Source organism: Cyanistes caeruleus, chromosome 1, assembly GCF_971803275.1.
Source record: "Cyanistes caeruleus chromosome 1, bCyaCae1.hap1.1, whole genome shotgun sequence".
Lineage (NCBI taxonomy): Eukaryota > Metazoa > Chordata > Aves > Passeriformes > Paridae > Cyanistes > Cyanistes caeruleus.
The window spans coordinates 124,818,092-124,833,535 of record NC_141701.1 but is presented as its reverse complement, the minus strand read 5'-3'; the positions used below and the strand labels follow the sequence as shown (position 1 = coordinate 124,833,535).

General features: G+C 35.3%; 1 long non-coding RNA gene across 1 annotated transcript in view; it reads left to right on the top strand.

Annotated features, from left to right (window-relative positions):
• LOC111924270 (uncharacterized) overlaps window positions 1-14,083 on the top strand; it is a 29,343-nt gene extending 15,260 nt beyond the window's left edge. Inside the window, exon 3 of the long non-coding RNA XR_002861557.2 lies at window positions 12,846-14,083. This is a non-coding gene — a long non-coding RNA (uncharacterized LOC111924270). The remainder of the gene's footprint in view (window positions 1-12,845) is intronic.
• The last annotated feature ends 1,361 nt before the right edge of the window (window positions 14,084-15,444 follow it).

The following is a 15,444-nucleotide window of genomic DNA, read 5'->3' as shown; positions in this document are numbered from 1 at the left end:
TCCAGAGCTCAGAGCTCGCCAAGCTTTGCTCTGCCAAAGAAATACTGATGGCTTTTGTTGGGGGGATGAAGATGGGGTCCAGGCTTGGGTGCTGGCTTGGCTTGGCTGAGAAGATATGCCCAGAGCTGGGAATTGCCAGTGCAGCCCTCAGGAAGAGCACAGCAGCTGGGTAAAGTAGTGAGCTGTGGGGAGAGGAGCTGCAAGCAGCAAGTTTTAGCAGCCATTTAGGGAACGAGACCAAACCGCCTCCACCGCAGGCCTGGATGTGCACCAGCTGACACTAGCAAAGGAAATGGATATGGATTTGGTGCACTTCTGTAGCGTGGAAACAATAAAATAGAGAAAGGGAATGTTGTAAAACACTTTTTAGTAAGTACAGCAAGTCTTTTTCAGAAGTTTTGAAATCTATATTGATATGTAAATACAACTACTATTATGAAATTAAACCTGACTAAAAAATAGTCCAAAATAACTGTTAAACAATACAATTAGAAAAATATGTTTTGTGGCAGTTCTGTGTAAGCCCTAGAGCTATGGGGCTTTCAGTACTGAACTTGTGGCTTTCCTGATGTTAAAGTAGGTAAATTGAGGGACTGGGATTATGTCCTGCAAATTAATTTGCATGTGTGTTGTATGGCTCTGCTGTAGGCAGCAGGCAGACAAAGAAGAGGAAAAAATATACATCAATTACTAGTGGTAATATTTGTGTGCCAGGAAGAAATTCACCATTAGTGAAGTAGGTTGCACTACCAGACTCAAAATAGTTATTGAGTGGGGAAAACTCTTTTAAGCTTGAAAGCATGTGGCCAAGGTTATGCAGAAGAACCGTATTTGGCATATAGTATGATCTGTGAAGCATTGAAGAAGAATTGCATTTTATTTATCAAAGTCTTATTTTATCAGTTCTTAACTTGCAGACATTTATAAATGTTATGGACACTTGAAATACACAAGAAGTCTATAACTTCATGTCGGTATTGCATTATGGAAACATCTTTTGTAAGTCCCCAGTTAAGGATGTACTTTGCACTTACAATAGGGTTATTAAGGTGTAATGATATATTTCCAGTCAATTTAACAACATAACTAGTAATGAATTAAAATAGCATATGATATATGAAAAAATAAGCAATTCAGGAAGACCTGTTTGATTTTCTCAATGGTGCATGTCTTTCTAGTTTCTTACATTCCACTTCCTTATTTGTTTAAATTTGGTAGAAATGGTGATCAGACTGGATAAAACCTCCAACTCCAGAGACAAGAGTTCACTCTTACATATGTGTATTGTTCTCTGTATCTGATTCAGTGCAAGACTTGCCCAAATATTTGTAAAGGCTGGTCTCTAACAGTTGAACCATATTGTGGGAAGTCTAATTGCTCCATGGAATGGAAGCTTTCATTTAGTTCGTGAGCTCTGAACAACAGAGTGTTCAAACTGGAATGGAGTGTTGGAAGTATAGACAGCTGGAAGTACAGAGGCAGTGCACTGAGCAGATGCTACTCAGAAACATGCAAACTTACCTGTAGTCTAATCAATAAACTGAATAGTACCTTCTGGATTGTTATCTGTGACACAGGCTGAGGAACAAATAACTTTATGCTGTACCTCAGAGAAGCAGGTGTTTGTTGCTGCTTTTTATCCTGTCTGATAATAATAAAAGGTTAGGAAAAGAGTCATCATCGTGGATATTTCTTGCCAAGCGGATAAAAAAGGTAAACGAGAAAGATGGCTATATGAAAAGGCAGTTGGAATGTATTATTGTAATTGGAGGAAATATTGGCCAATAGTGTAACTGAACAAAATATTGAACATATATGAACCTGTGTTTTAAAATGCTCAAGCCACAGCTCCATTTTATGGAACTAAATAAACTACAAGCTATACCAGTAATCAATTGTGTAGACAATCAAGCAAGTTTTTTCTATGAATTCTACTGATTACTGAAAGGAATTGTTAAATATTAAAATTAAATATGGGCATTAATTTCTAGAGAAGACACGGCTCTTTTTAAATCATAGTATTTAATTAATAATAGCAGAGTTTTACCATGCAGATATTTATATTTTTCTTTAATGTGATTATGAAAAATTAATTTTTTTATATGATAACAACAATTGGCAGATAGTTTTATTATTTTCAAAGAAGGAGACGTTGCTCTGAGAGTTAGTAATTTCAGGATGGACATGAAGTTAGACACTGGAAGGAAGAACAAGGAATTTGTGGGCATACCAAAGGGTTTGTTTATCCACAAGGATTGCATAGGCTGTGGTTAAGTGAATTATACCACCATAACATTGTAGTGTTGACACAGAGAATAATTGGTTCACATAAACTTCATTGCTGTTTGTTCCTTGGTTGGCTTTCTAGAAAAAGCTCAAAATTGGAAACATTGAGAGTGAAAGCAGCTGTGCATGCCAGATTATATTCCATAGACAGCACCTCTAAATGCAAAGGGACTTCAAAGAAAGGAAGAAAGAATTTTCAGATGACAACTTTATGCTTTGAAGATCTGGTCATGATACTTCTTTAAAGATAAATATGACTAGAAAGGTGTACCTGTCTCAGTAATAATGATTAGTCATATTGGTGACCTAGCAGTATCTACATTATATCCAACCACAGGAATAGGAAATATCCTTAAAAGTGATAAGCAAATTGATAGATGCTTAAAATTTCTGAGTAGAACTTTAGTAAAATAAAGACTAGGTGAGCCTTGTGAATCCCAGATCTATTAATGAATACAGAGTAGGAACCTCTAAATTTTAGGTGTTCTTATGAAGATACCCAGGTTACTGCATGTGTTGTAAACTAAGTTCTGTGCTGTAGGGGCATATTTTCTTTCTCTTGGGTGAGTACATGGGAAAAGGACCATGTGTTTGTTGGATGTGAGAGCTTTCACAATGGCCAATATGTTTCAATTCCTAGTTTTTATCCTCTTGTTTTGCTACAAACTAGTTGTGACTTGGTTGCTTTTAGTATGGTAGCATAAGATTTTATGGCCATTTTTGTGAAATGCCATTCATCTCAGTGTTTCCAATTATGACACTAAGTGTAATAAAAATATACCCATTGGAAGAACATAACTTGCATGGGCAGAATTTTGGAGGGCTTGATACCTCAAGGCCATGTCTTAGATTTATCTTTCATCATGTGGGAAGGTGGAGTTGCATAGATACAATTCACTTTCTCAGGTGATGATGACAATGTCAAGATTTTCAGTCTTCTTTTTGGTAGTTGGTTGGTTTTTAAAAGCTTTTTGTTTTATTTCTGCTTAGTTGTAGTGAGCTGTCAATTTTTAAAAATGTTTTCTTTATTCTTGTTTATTTTGAGGTGGGATAGAAAAAGGACTCTGTGCACAGTATCTGAGAAAAGCAAAATGTGTACTTTTCAGAAGTTCAGACATATATGAGTAGTTGACATAAATTTCATAAAGGTCAGACTATTGAGAGTTTCACACCCCCAGAAGTGCCTTAATCTATAGCTTCAAAATAGATATATTTGAGGTAAGACATTTCTGTTAATCATAGAAGTCTTGTATTTCAATAGTTTCGTTTTGGGGGAGGTTATTTGATAGGTATTGGTGACTGTGTTACTTATTGTTATCCTCTGGAAAAGTACACAGAGTTTATTTCCCTGTTTGCTAATCAAGCTTTGCAAGTCACCTTAAGCCTCATTGCAAATTTAAATTATATTTAGATGGCATAAGATAGCTATCACATGTTCCTTCCATTCACTTATTCTGATGAGATTTCTTACTATGAGATATCTTCCAATAATGTTTTTCTCAGCACTTCTGAGTCTGGATATCCTAATAGCAGAATCTTTCAGGTTAAAAATATTAAATGAATGGTAGAATATGTCACTCTCTTTGTACTACTTCTGCCGCTGGAGATGACTTCTTAGTTGCTGTGAGGGACAGAGTTGTTTTCATTTCTTTCTAAAGATCTCATCCAGATTTACCTAATTCTAAAATGCAGGTAAAAAGCAGCTCCACAAATTTAGCTTGTATTCTCACAGTAAGTCACAGACTCAACCAATAGTTAATTTTGATTGTCCTCGCTAAGTTTTGAAGTCAGGCTGGAATGACTTCATTTCCCACCAAAAAGTTTTGTGTTCCTAACCAGAGCTATGGAATATTCTGCAAAGAACCCCACAGCTACATGCAAGCATGTTATGCAGCCACCTAAAAATATCATTGTCCCAACTCAAAAATTGCAAGCTATTTAAAAACCTACAAGCTAGTGAATCTGCTATTTTAAAAGGTTTTTTTTTTAAAATTGTCCTTTGCTGTGAAAGGAAACATGCTACATATGTCAGTGTTTCCAGTGTGTTTCCTGCCACCAAGACCCCATTTGTAAGAACCCATAGTTGGCCATGAGCCTGTTTCTGAGAGAGTTTCTTCACCAACATATGGCTGTGCTCAGAATGATTGCTCTGGCCTTCAGTCTGCTCATTTAAACCTGATGAGGTCCACAGAGGTGACTGTATGACTCACACAATGAAGTCATTTTTCCAATTAACATTCTGACAAATGTCTTATAAGTAGAGCTGCTTCAATAGGTTTCCACAGGTGAGGGAGAGATCAGGTATCACAAAATGCTCTGTTACTTTCTTCTGATCTGAGAAATTCCATTCACTCTAGAGTATGACTATTCACACAACAGATGGATATTTCATGTCTGTGGAGTGTGACCCATTCCTAAATCAAACTCTCTATCTGCAAGCCAAAGTGCTCATGCAAGGCACAAAATTAACCTTAGTCTTGAGTAGGCACTCATAATGTTCATACTAAAAAGCCTTCCTTTTATTAGGAAGTCTTTTATTCATTATTGTGGGATATAATGTTTGGAAATGTAAGCAGCTGACACCTAATGGAAGACTTTTAAGTAACCAATTGAAAAGCCATTCTTCCTGCCTGCCTATGCCCTTCCATTTTAGTATTTGTGAATGTTTACTCAAACAGCTTTTGTTGCATGAATATGAGAAGAAGAAGGGAATCAGAAATCATCTAAAGGGTATTAATATTTTTTATTTTTACTGGCTAAGCGTTATTTGTTATTTCCACATTTAAAAAAAAAAATGAATCTGTTTAAAGAGCAAAAGCAAACCCACATGATTTAACGAGCAGTTATGGCTTACAAATTGTGCCTTGTCGAAGTAAATTGTCAGCAAATCTCCCCATTTACTGAAATTTGGTACATATACTGTTTATATATACAGTGAAAACAAGAAATAAATTCATAGGGATTCAAAATCTTTACCAGACAAATTGGAACAAAAAAGTAATGTAGTGTTTTAGATAATATATGCCTCAGCTACTACTAATTGGAAATTTTACACTTAAAAGAATAATATTTTGACTTTCTTTTATAAAAGATTGAAATTATATACAGTTTATTTTTCCAAATTTAACTCTGTTGAGATATACAATCAGCACTACTACCGAGAACTATAATAAATTGTGCAGAAGCTATTCAAGAGAGAAAAATAAACTACTGGAATTATTCCAAGAAACAACACAAAATTAAACCTGTGTTTTCCTTCTTTTTCAGATTGTTTGGTGCAACCTTTCAATAATTTTACAATGCAATTTTAAGTATTATGGTATTATTATCATAATATTTATTATTATTTCCAGTAGTATATTTATTATGTTTATAATCTATAACTTCCATTTGAGGCTTTATTGCTGTTATCATGGAAGCCAGAAGTGAACCAGTTCAAACCAGTTTAAGTTTTTCTCCTTAAAACAGAAATCCCATGCATGAGGTATCTCTTTCATATTTCAATGAATATGTAATCTCAAACTATGTGGGAGTATGAGTATTAGAAGTAACATAGAAGTGCAGAATTACTTTTACACTGTGTGTACATCCAAGGAGGGAAACTGTCTCAGTAGTAATAGTCCTACCACAATGTATTGATATAGGTGAGTTAAGATTTGTAAAGTGTGGTAGTATCTACTATTGGACCAGCTTCTACAGTTGGGAAAAAAATTGTAGGCTTTTAAATACATATGGACTCAGCAGATTTGAAGTAGGTGAAGAAAACTCCAAAACTAAAAGTACTTACATCATTTGTTGCATTCAAAATATAAATATGTCTCATAACAAAGCCCTATAGCAATACTCAAATTAATTCAGAACTAGCCAGGATGAGGCAGTATTGCCTAGACAGAGAGCTGTATTAAGGGGCTACAGTGACCAAAGAAAGGATTTCTGCATGCTCTTGCAAACTTACCAAGTCATTTATAGAGAGGAGGGTGGATAAGGGATCCTGTAAGCCAGTGAATCTTGACCCATGGAGTCACTCAAATGCTTGTGTTCTCTGGATTTTTTGGTTATACTAACTGCCTTTGGACACACAAGTGCTACCCATTGTGCCATCCTTTTCACCTCCCTCTGGGTGTTCTACAGAACAAAGATCTACAGGAAGGGCTGTTCTTTCAGGTTCCCATCATGGAAGTGAGGTAGGAAAAACAGGAGCACAGTTCATCTGAACCACCTTTGACAACAACTTAACAGCAGGTATCTTGCCTACTAAAAGAAGAGACAAGAGAAGTCCTCTCTGTTTAATACAGTGATCTCTAGATTTACAGGTAAAGTGTAATCAATATGTTTTTCTTGTTTGATTGTACTTTTGTGGAGAAGGAAACATTTTTTCCTTGTACTTACTATTTACAGTCTATTATTTCCTATTGGTCTCAGTTAACACAGCCTGTTGTGAGCACTGCTCCTTAAGAATATAATACTGTAATCTTCAGAATTCCATTAGTGAATCCTTCAGAGTGACTTAGAATTAATCTGCTAGCATAATATCTCAGTATGTTTTTTTTCTGGTAGGAAGCAAAAACAACTTTCCCCTAAAAATATCAAGTGGTCAAGTAGTCTGATGGAAAAATCAGGTTGGAAAGTCTGGGATAGAACAGCAAGATACCAGCCTTCTATGATTCCTGAGGAGACAATATATTTGATGATCTCATCATGAAGGTTACTAAATAAATGAAAGTAAATGGCTGGTTGATTCCCTTTAATTCAACATGTGGTGTAGACACTTCCTTCCTATTCCCTCACTACAGTACATTGGATCACATTAGGCTTGACAATAAGGATTGACTTAGTGGTTTTCAGTTCTGTATAGTGATTTTGATTCTTTTTCAAAATGATTTACTGTTTGCTTTAATGTGCTTTCTAATATCTCATTTTGTTGGTGGTGCTTTTTTGTTAACTTTTTTTTTTTAAGCCATTACTAGAGCTTATTGACATAGATTAGATGTTAATTTCCAAATTTACCAATTTGTTATTACTAGGTTTGTTTTGTTATCAGAACACTGATCCTTTTGGATCTTTATTTTCCTTTTCATTTTTTCCCTTTTTTTTTGCTATTTCAGTTCTCTCTGTTGGGTGGAGTGGGGTGTGGGCATAGCTAAAGACAATAACTGGCTACCAAAGTTACTATTGCATTAAGGCAGGTAGGAATTTTAGAGAGTGTTTGATGTGAAACAGGAATGTAGTACAAATGCAAATATTCCCCAGTGTAAAATAAAGCAAATGAAAGGAAATGAGCATAAAGAACTGATTCAATGGTTCATGATCAATGCAAGTAAGGATGTTGGAATGGATGGTTTAGTATTTCTGGAGATGGTTACACAATATTAATCCACTATCTTGAGTTATTTAATATGTCCTTGATAGATGCTAAGGCTTTGGTGAGGCTTTGCATACATCCTGGAATTAGTGTCATTTAAAGAATTATCAGTTTTTATTGCCTCTCTTACCAGTCAGTACAAGTTAACTTATTAGACTGTAAGAGACAGAGAATGATGGAGACTGCAAATTCTTTTTTTTTTCAAATTTCTCATAGTCATCCTTTTGTGTGACTTTCATCCTTATTGCTTAACAGCTCTGATCTTTCAGCATCTTATTAATGGCAGAACTTTTGCTTTTAAAAATTGGTTGACCCAAGTAAGTCTTACAAATGTCTTCAAATATTTTCATGTATCCAGTTTAATTAATATGTTACTTGCAGACTTTAACAGAAATAATTAGATATGGGCTCTTTCACCATTACATATTTTAATGGCAAAATCAATCAATTTCTGGTTTATATTATTAATATTGATTTACTTTCATTTTCCAAAAATACCCATCTGATAGCATAGTGCAGTGGTGTTGGTACTTTATCAGGTTTAAAGTCATCTTTTCAATGCGATTTTGATCTTAGTCAGGACTGTTTTCAACCGAAGTGGACTGATAATCAATAGAGAGAGAAAATATTGCTGTGCTTTTGGGACAGAAGAATCGGAGTTTCAATCTATTTTTTAAGTTTATAAAGGAAGAAACTTTTCCTAAATCGTTTTTTCGTATGTGTTGTAAAGACGGGAGAGTAGCCAGGGCCCTTAGTTTGCTTGGTTTACTTTAAGCAGACTGTCTCTTTTTTCAATGAATGCTCACTTCTGGAGCACCCATCTTTTTAAGACACCTCTGCTGTTCCTGCTTATTCAGTCCATTTCTGCTTCTGGAGCTGAAGAAATTCTTTTCAAAGACAGATACTATTTGTTTTGTGAGAAGGCTGAAAAAAATGAGAATTCAAAATTGTACAGGGCGCCAAACCTGTCCCTGAACAGTGGTGTGTAACGAGCTCATTCTGTTGACACTGACAAGTGCTGACTTTAACAACATGATAGCTAGAGATGTGTGAAATGTTCACAATGAAGCCAAACACCTCTGAAGTTTCATACTTTTAGAAAAGTCCTTCATATTAAAACTGAGGTAAGCCTACTCTTGAATTCAAAAGGATTTTGACATTGAATAAGACTCAGAACTTCATTCTAATTCAAAACTAATTCAGGCATTTGTCATTCTATTTATAGGCTTTTGTTAAAAATGAGTGAGTACTTTCCTCACAGAAAACTAGTACCAATCAAAAGTAATGTGAATATTCCCTCAAGTTGTCAATGATCCACCACAAAAATTTTCATGGATCTTGTAGTGTAAGATTATCTATTAACTCTATTATTATGCTAAAATAATAAGCACGTTCATTTAGATTCTTCCATTTATTTTAACTTCAAAACATTCTGATGCAGTCATCCAGCCAACAGCCCACACAACATTTCTGGCCTCGAGGCTGACTCAATCCAGGCAGATTTATCTTTTGAAAAGCTGGTACCACTATTCTGAGACAGGAAAAAATGCTTCTGACTGAGAGTAAGGGTTGCCAGACATGACTCAGTCCCCAAACCCAGAATCCTATGCTATGCAGTGCTTAAAATGTCATTTCACATTAATAAATTATTTAAAAAATAAAACTAAAAAGAAAAAGAAAAATTAAAAAAAAAAGAGGGAGAGAAGGAAACTGGCACTGTGCCTCCATTCCTCCTGAGCCAATTTTGCACTTGCCCAATTGCAAGCACAAGTAGAACCTGCATTTGGATGCATTTTTGTGAATGACTATGTTACAAAGCCAGTGAAGCTGAAGAAACAATAAAGTATTGGCTGTTTCAGAGTCATATATGGTTATGGTGCTTCTGCTGAGGTATGGCCAGTAAACCGAGTGTGATATGGAATGTGTGAATGTGATTTGCTTTGACCTTGGTATGTGAGGGTATCACCAAGCATATATTTTCACTCAGACATGTAACTTACCATTGGACCAGAGAGAGCACGCACTGGGACGTGTGATTTGTGTATTTGTAACAGAGGGAGGGGGCCTGAACTAGGCGTGGGATCTTTGGTGTAGTAAATATCCTCAATTATGGAGTCTGGGGGGAAAGGAGAAGGTGAGAAGGTTAGATTGTGACTAAGGAGGTAAAAGGAACAAAGACTGTTTCTTCCTTTGTACTCACCTAACAGTAACCTGTGAACCATTTCCATCTTAGCACTATTTTGACCTGTTTAAAGGTCATGCATAAGGGAGCAAAAAGGAGAAATGTCAGCTCTTGTGAGAATGCACGAGGGACAGGACAGTCTTGTGTGATCTAATCAAAATTCTGAATTTCCAAGCACATTTCAGAAGGGTAATTAGAGCTGATAATGTTAAAAGTTTGTGTCTCCTTCTGCCAACAAGTTTTATTTGACTTATTGTTTGACTGACTGAATATTGGAAAAAAATTGATTTAACGGGAACTTAAGCTCCAAATAAAAATTGCTAATTTTCATTTTCTCTCCTTTTAATCTATTGATAGTCATGTCTCTTGTAACTTATCAAAAGTTTTCAAAATAGGACTAGTTACAAAAAACCAAATCATTGAAATTTTTACTCCAGCACACTGCAAAGATCTTATCAAAAAATTGGCAAAATGTATCACCCACTCAGACATGAAAGTTTGTGATTTCAAGTGTATGAACTGAAAAGCCCAACGTAGAAAAGCCTATGACTCAGCTGTAAGACATTTCATTGCACGAGAGCCTCCATGTGCCATTTAAAATGTACAAGTGTCATCATAAACCTCCCACTCTCCTAAGAATAGAGCTATCACTGGACCCTGTTATCTCACAACCCCAAGGTACAGTATGATAATGATACTGCTTAACATCAGTGTACAGAGAGAGAAAACACTGGAGATGCCGCAAGCATCTCAACTATAAAGAAAATCAAATTAAAATATTAATTTACTGATTAATATAACATTAGATGACCCATTTCTTCAGCTTGTTAAACAACAAAGACTTGCAAAACTAAATAAGGGCCTAAGAGATAAGTGTTTTAAGAATTCCCATAGAGATGTTTAGCTCCTTTTTAAACATCATTAAAGACATACTTTGCATATAACAGGCAGTTTTATTTTTTTTTGCTGCACTGACAACTCCTGCTTGTTTTTATTACTATACACTTTCAAAAAATGTTACAAAGTGAGGGGTTTGGAGAACAAAATCATGCAGGTAAACCACAGGGTAGAGGGTTTAAAGTTTGATATGTAAGCATGCAAAACAAACAAACATCTTTACCCTCTGTGCCTGGAAAACACAAAGAAGAAAAGCTTCTTTGCTGATCTTTTCCATATAAAATGCCTGCTGTTTGGGAAAATGGTCAATTGCAATATATGATTTTTAGACAGGAAATGGCAACCTAATTTAAAGTTACTTACTTCAAAACTAAAAATACCATAGTTAAATTCTATAACAATTTTATCCCTGTTGGAGCATGATAATGTCCCATGACATGAGAATATTGCTTGAATTTTTGTGCTATATTTTACTGAAAAATGTCAGTAGAAATATTTAGCAAGGTTTTTAAAAATTATATTTCTGTATAAGCCAAACCCTCATAGTATTAGAATTGTCACTGTACTCCTATGAGAAAATGTATGACTTGCTAGGGGAAGAAACTGTGAATCTTCTGTTTCTGTGGATAAATGCCTTTGTTTTTTCCTTAGTGATCCAGAAGTTATGAGACTGTGAGCATGGATATTCACCTTGTATGTCAATACCATGTGTGTTTTAAAATGAGCTCAAAGGGAAGAGAGAACTACAAATTTCAGACTGGTCAGAAAAAACCATCTACTTCTGTAACAGCTACTTGATATTCTCCTTGCAAAATTTTGCCTTTCTGGCCTTGGCCTCATCATGCTTGTGATTACGTGGGCTGGAAATAAGGCAGCCTGGGCTTCCTAAAGTACAGGGGAATGTGTGCATGAGTCTGTTCACTGTATGTGCAGTGTTCCAAGTTCTTATCCCTCTCCTTTTTGTTCTTGTCCCTAGTCACTGCCTCCAGGGTACCAGCTTTCCTTAGCCCCGCTCCCATGGCAACAAGTCTCTGTTCCAGCAGTAGTGGCTCTGTCTCTTCATCTCCTCCCTCTGCAGCTACGTTCTGTGCTTAGAAGTAGCTTGAGTTTCTGTGACTACTTTCTTTCCTTTATTTATCAGGACATGTGTGCTTGTTCCAAAGCTCCTACTGTGCATATATTGATTCTGTATGTGACACTACTTTAACCAAAGTGAATCCAGGCCTATTTTCTTTCTTCTCCCAACTTACTCTGAACTATTCTATGTTTGGCTACCTGAAAGAGGAAAGAATTATTATTTTAAACATTGTTCTCCCACATATCCATGGCAGGAACAGAACAAATTTAATTGAAACAGCAAACGTTTTAAAATGTAAATTAGATTAAGACAAGTTAGAGTTGTATATGCTTTATAAACAATCCAACTGCAACCACCATTTTTATACGAAGTTTGTGCACAGAAAAGTAGATGTGAATTTTTGAAACAATCTACTAGCATCAAATGAGAAAAAGATTTTAGAATAACCATTCCTGCAGATTTTTGGTTGGCTCCTTATTATGCTTTATAACACAAAATATTCATGTTGGACCATGATTCAAGCATGCAAACAATGCAGTAGCAGCTAACAGTTCCAGAATAAATATGCAGCCTTTTGAAATGCTGAAAGTACATGGACCTAAAATAAAAATTTAAAAAATAATTAAAAATCAAAGAAGAAAAAGGGGGAGAGAGGATAACAGTTTAACATTAGGAAAGGGATAAAGATACAGTGTGGGAGTTATAAATCTCAGGGACATTGTAACAGAATCAAGTGAAAGATAACAGTAAATTTGTCTTTTGCTGACTTGTGACTATTTGGAATGAAACAATGTTGCTGCTAAAGAATATATCAGTGTGTGTTCCAAAGAGCTGCAAGTTCTCCACTTTTCTCTTACAAAGTGATTTTTTTTACCATAATTCACTTGGTTTCTTTTTAAGAGCTAAAGGTTTGAGGCCTGAAATCCTCCTTAATCTTAATGGGAAACACAGGATATTTAGCAACTGTCAGACTGCATTGCCATGTTCTGATGGTATTGAAGATCTTCTTCTAAAATTTCAATGATTATATCTTTTTTTAGGGGGAAGTTCTGTTTTTGCCTTTGTGTGAGTTGGGGTCCAGCTGTCTGGAAAGCAGCTCTGCAGAGAAAGACACCAGGATTCTGGTGGCGGCAAGCTGAAGGAGAATGAAGAAGAATCAGAATGAAAAGACAAAGGACAATGATAAAAAGTTGCATCGTGAGTCCTTACAAGGGGACTTAAGGAAAAAATTCCTCACAATGGGAATGGTGGGCTTTCAACAAAGTCTGTGGGCTTTCAACAAAGCTTTCAAAATTTGACTGGACTATGCTCTATTGAATCTGGTCTAGCTTCTGAGTAAGTCTTGATTTGGGCAGATGGTTGGAGATGATAACCTACAGATCTCCCATCCAACAAAGATTATTTTATGATTCATGGGTCTATGAATACTGGTTCCCTAGGAAGATGAATCTGAATTGTACTTTCAAGATTCCCACAACAGGAAAAATGAAATAAAATTAGAATAATGTTTTCACATTAAGACAGACTAGGACAGGACTGGTTGATTCCAGCTCTTTGAGTAAGCCACTTAAATGATTGTAACCTTGGGTAAACAGTAGAGCATCACTGAGCTTCAGTTCTCCTCCAGTAAAACAGAATGAATAATATTTCTTCACAATTTTTTCTAAGAGTGATTCACCCTTATGCATCAAAGGTTCTTTAACAGACTGAGCCAAATGAGTTGCTGATCAGAGATGCTATGGTACCACAACCATTGTGCATCTGGTCAATGTACATGTTATTTCATGAGCATAACCATCAAATATATGGGGGAAAAAAAGAGCAAATAAATGATTTCAGAGTCCTTCTTCCTGGATATATAAACCTGCTTCAGATATGTCTGTCATCCAAATTACTATTTTAATTATTATGTCCTATACACTCTGGTAAGGGATGTAAGCATAGGGAAACATCTTTTTCACTCTCAATCTTTTGAGAATTCCTGAATTGAGGCCCCAACATCTGGTCTACTCTAACATAAAATGCTGTCTCCAGGTCCTTGCTTCCTGGTCCTGCCTGCTCTACTTCTTGGCTTCGTACTGAGATATTGTAGGTCAGTACTGTGTAAATGTTTTGTGGTTAAAACCCAAAGAAGTGATTTGTGTTTATAAGCTTTAAATTGCCTTCCTGACAAAATATGCACAAGCTGAAAGCTTCTGCTCATCTAAAATTGTGATGGATTGCATTTTATTGGAACTTATGAATAGCTCTTTGATTTGAAACCATGAACCCTTTAAATGCCTTTAGAAATTATAGTGAGATAAAGGTATTATTCTCCCCCCATCACCATCTGAGTAACAAAAAAGGCCTGTTTTTCAAGACAGACACACACACACACATGCACACTCACTCACATATACCCATAATCACACATTCAAATTTATAGAAGACGACAAATATAAAGTTGAATTTTCTAAATTGGTATTGGATAGATGTCTCATTTTTAGATATAAACTCTTTAGTAAGTACACAGAATACATGTCTATATCAGAATACAGACACTATATATATATATATATATATATATATATATATATATGGACAAAATATAGATATTGAACCTAAAATGTTGTATGTTCAGATGTACAACATTTATGAAAAATATTTATTGTTTTTCTCCTATAGCTGACTTAGTATCCTAGAAGAAAAAAACCCCAGAGATTAATGTATTTTCTCAGAACTTTAGTGTGTGAGAATATATAGATTTATTTACACAGATGCACCTTCAGTTTTCTCTTTGTGTTTATTTATACACAAAAAATGTCATTTTCACATTTCAAATATTTCTTTCAGGTTGAGGTTACTTGTTTTAGCATTCCCCAGTTATAGGAAATATTATGCCAAGAGAATATATAGCTGAGAGTATGTTAGTTCTTTTCATCAGATTCTGTCAAAATAGAGCACTTTATATTTCATATGTATGTATATTTTACAGGAAAACAGGGAAAAATAAGAGAGTTAAAACTGTTTGTGAAAGCTTGGCTTTTTTTCTGGCTAGGAAGCTTTTAGTGGCAGTAGTTAAATGTCGGATATGATTACACAAAAATGCTGCTTAAAACTGAAAATAAAGTTGAGCATTCTTGTGAAGACTGTTTCAGAAATTTAGAAAGTAGTAGTGCATAATTTATCAATGTTAATAGCCTTAGGTGCATTTCTGAGGTAATTCACCTAAACAGTCAACAATTTATCACATCACAATACATAAAATGTACTTTTAATTAATAAATAGATATTCTATTGCCTTTACAGCTACAAAAAAAATCAATCCTTCCTTACCTTCTGTCTACAGTTTGGGTTCCTTTAATGGGTTTTAATGGGTTTTATTCTATTCTCCCTTAGCAAAGCTTATTCATTTGCTTCCTGGAAGACTTTCTGTATTTCATGGCATAATCTCACTGTCTTTAGGGCATCTGCCTGATACCTTAAAGCATCATTCATTACTCCTGAAATGGCACTCCAGCCTACCTTGGAAGTAATGAAGTTACTGTAATGTATTGTAGTTCTTGTTAAGAGGCTGTCTGTGGAGTCCTTAAGTTTAAACTGTTTATTGGGAAAATAAGGTGTTTCCAGTATCTCTGAATGGTTAATGAAGTAGTTCAC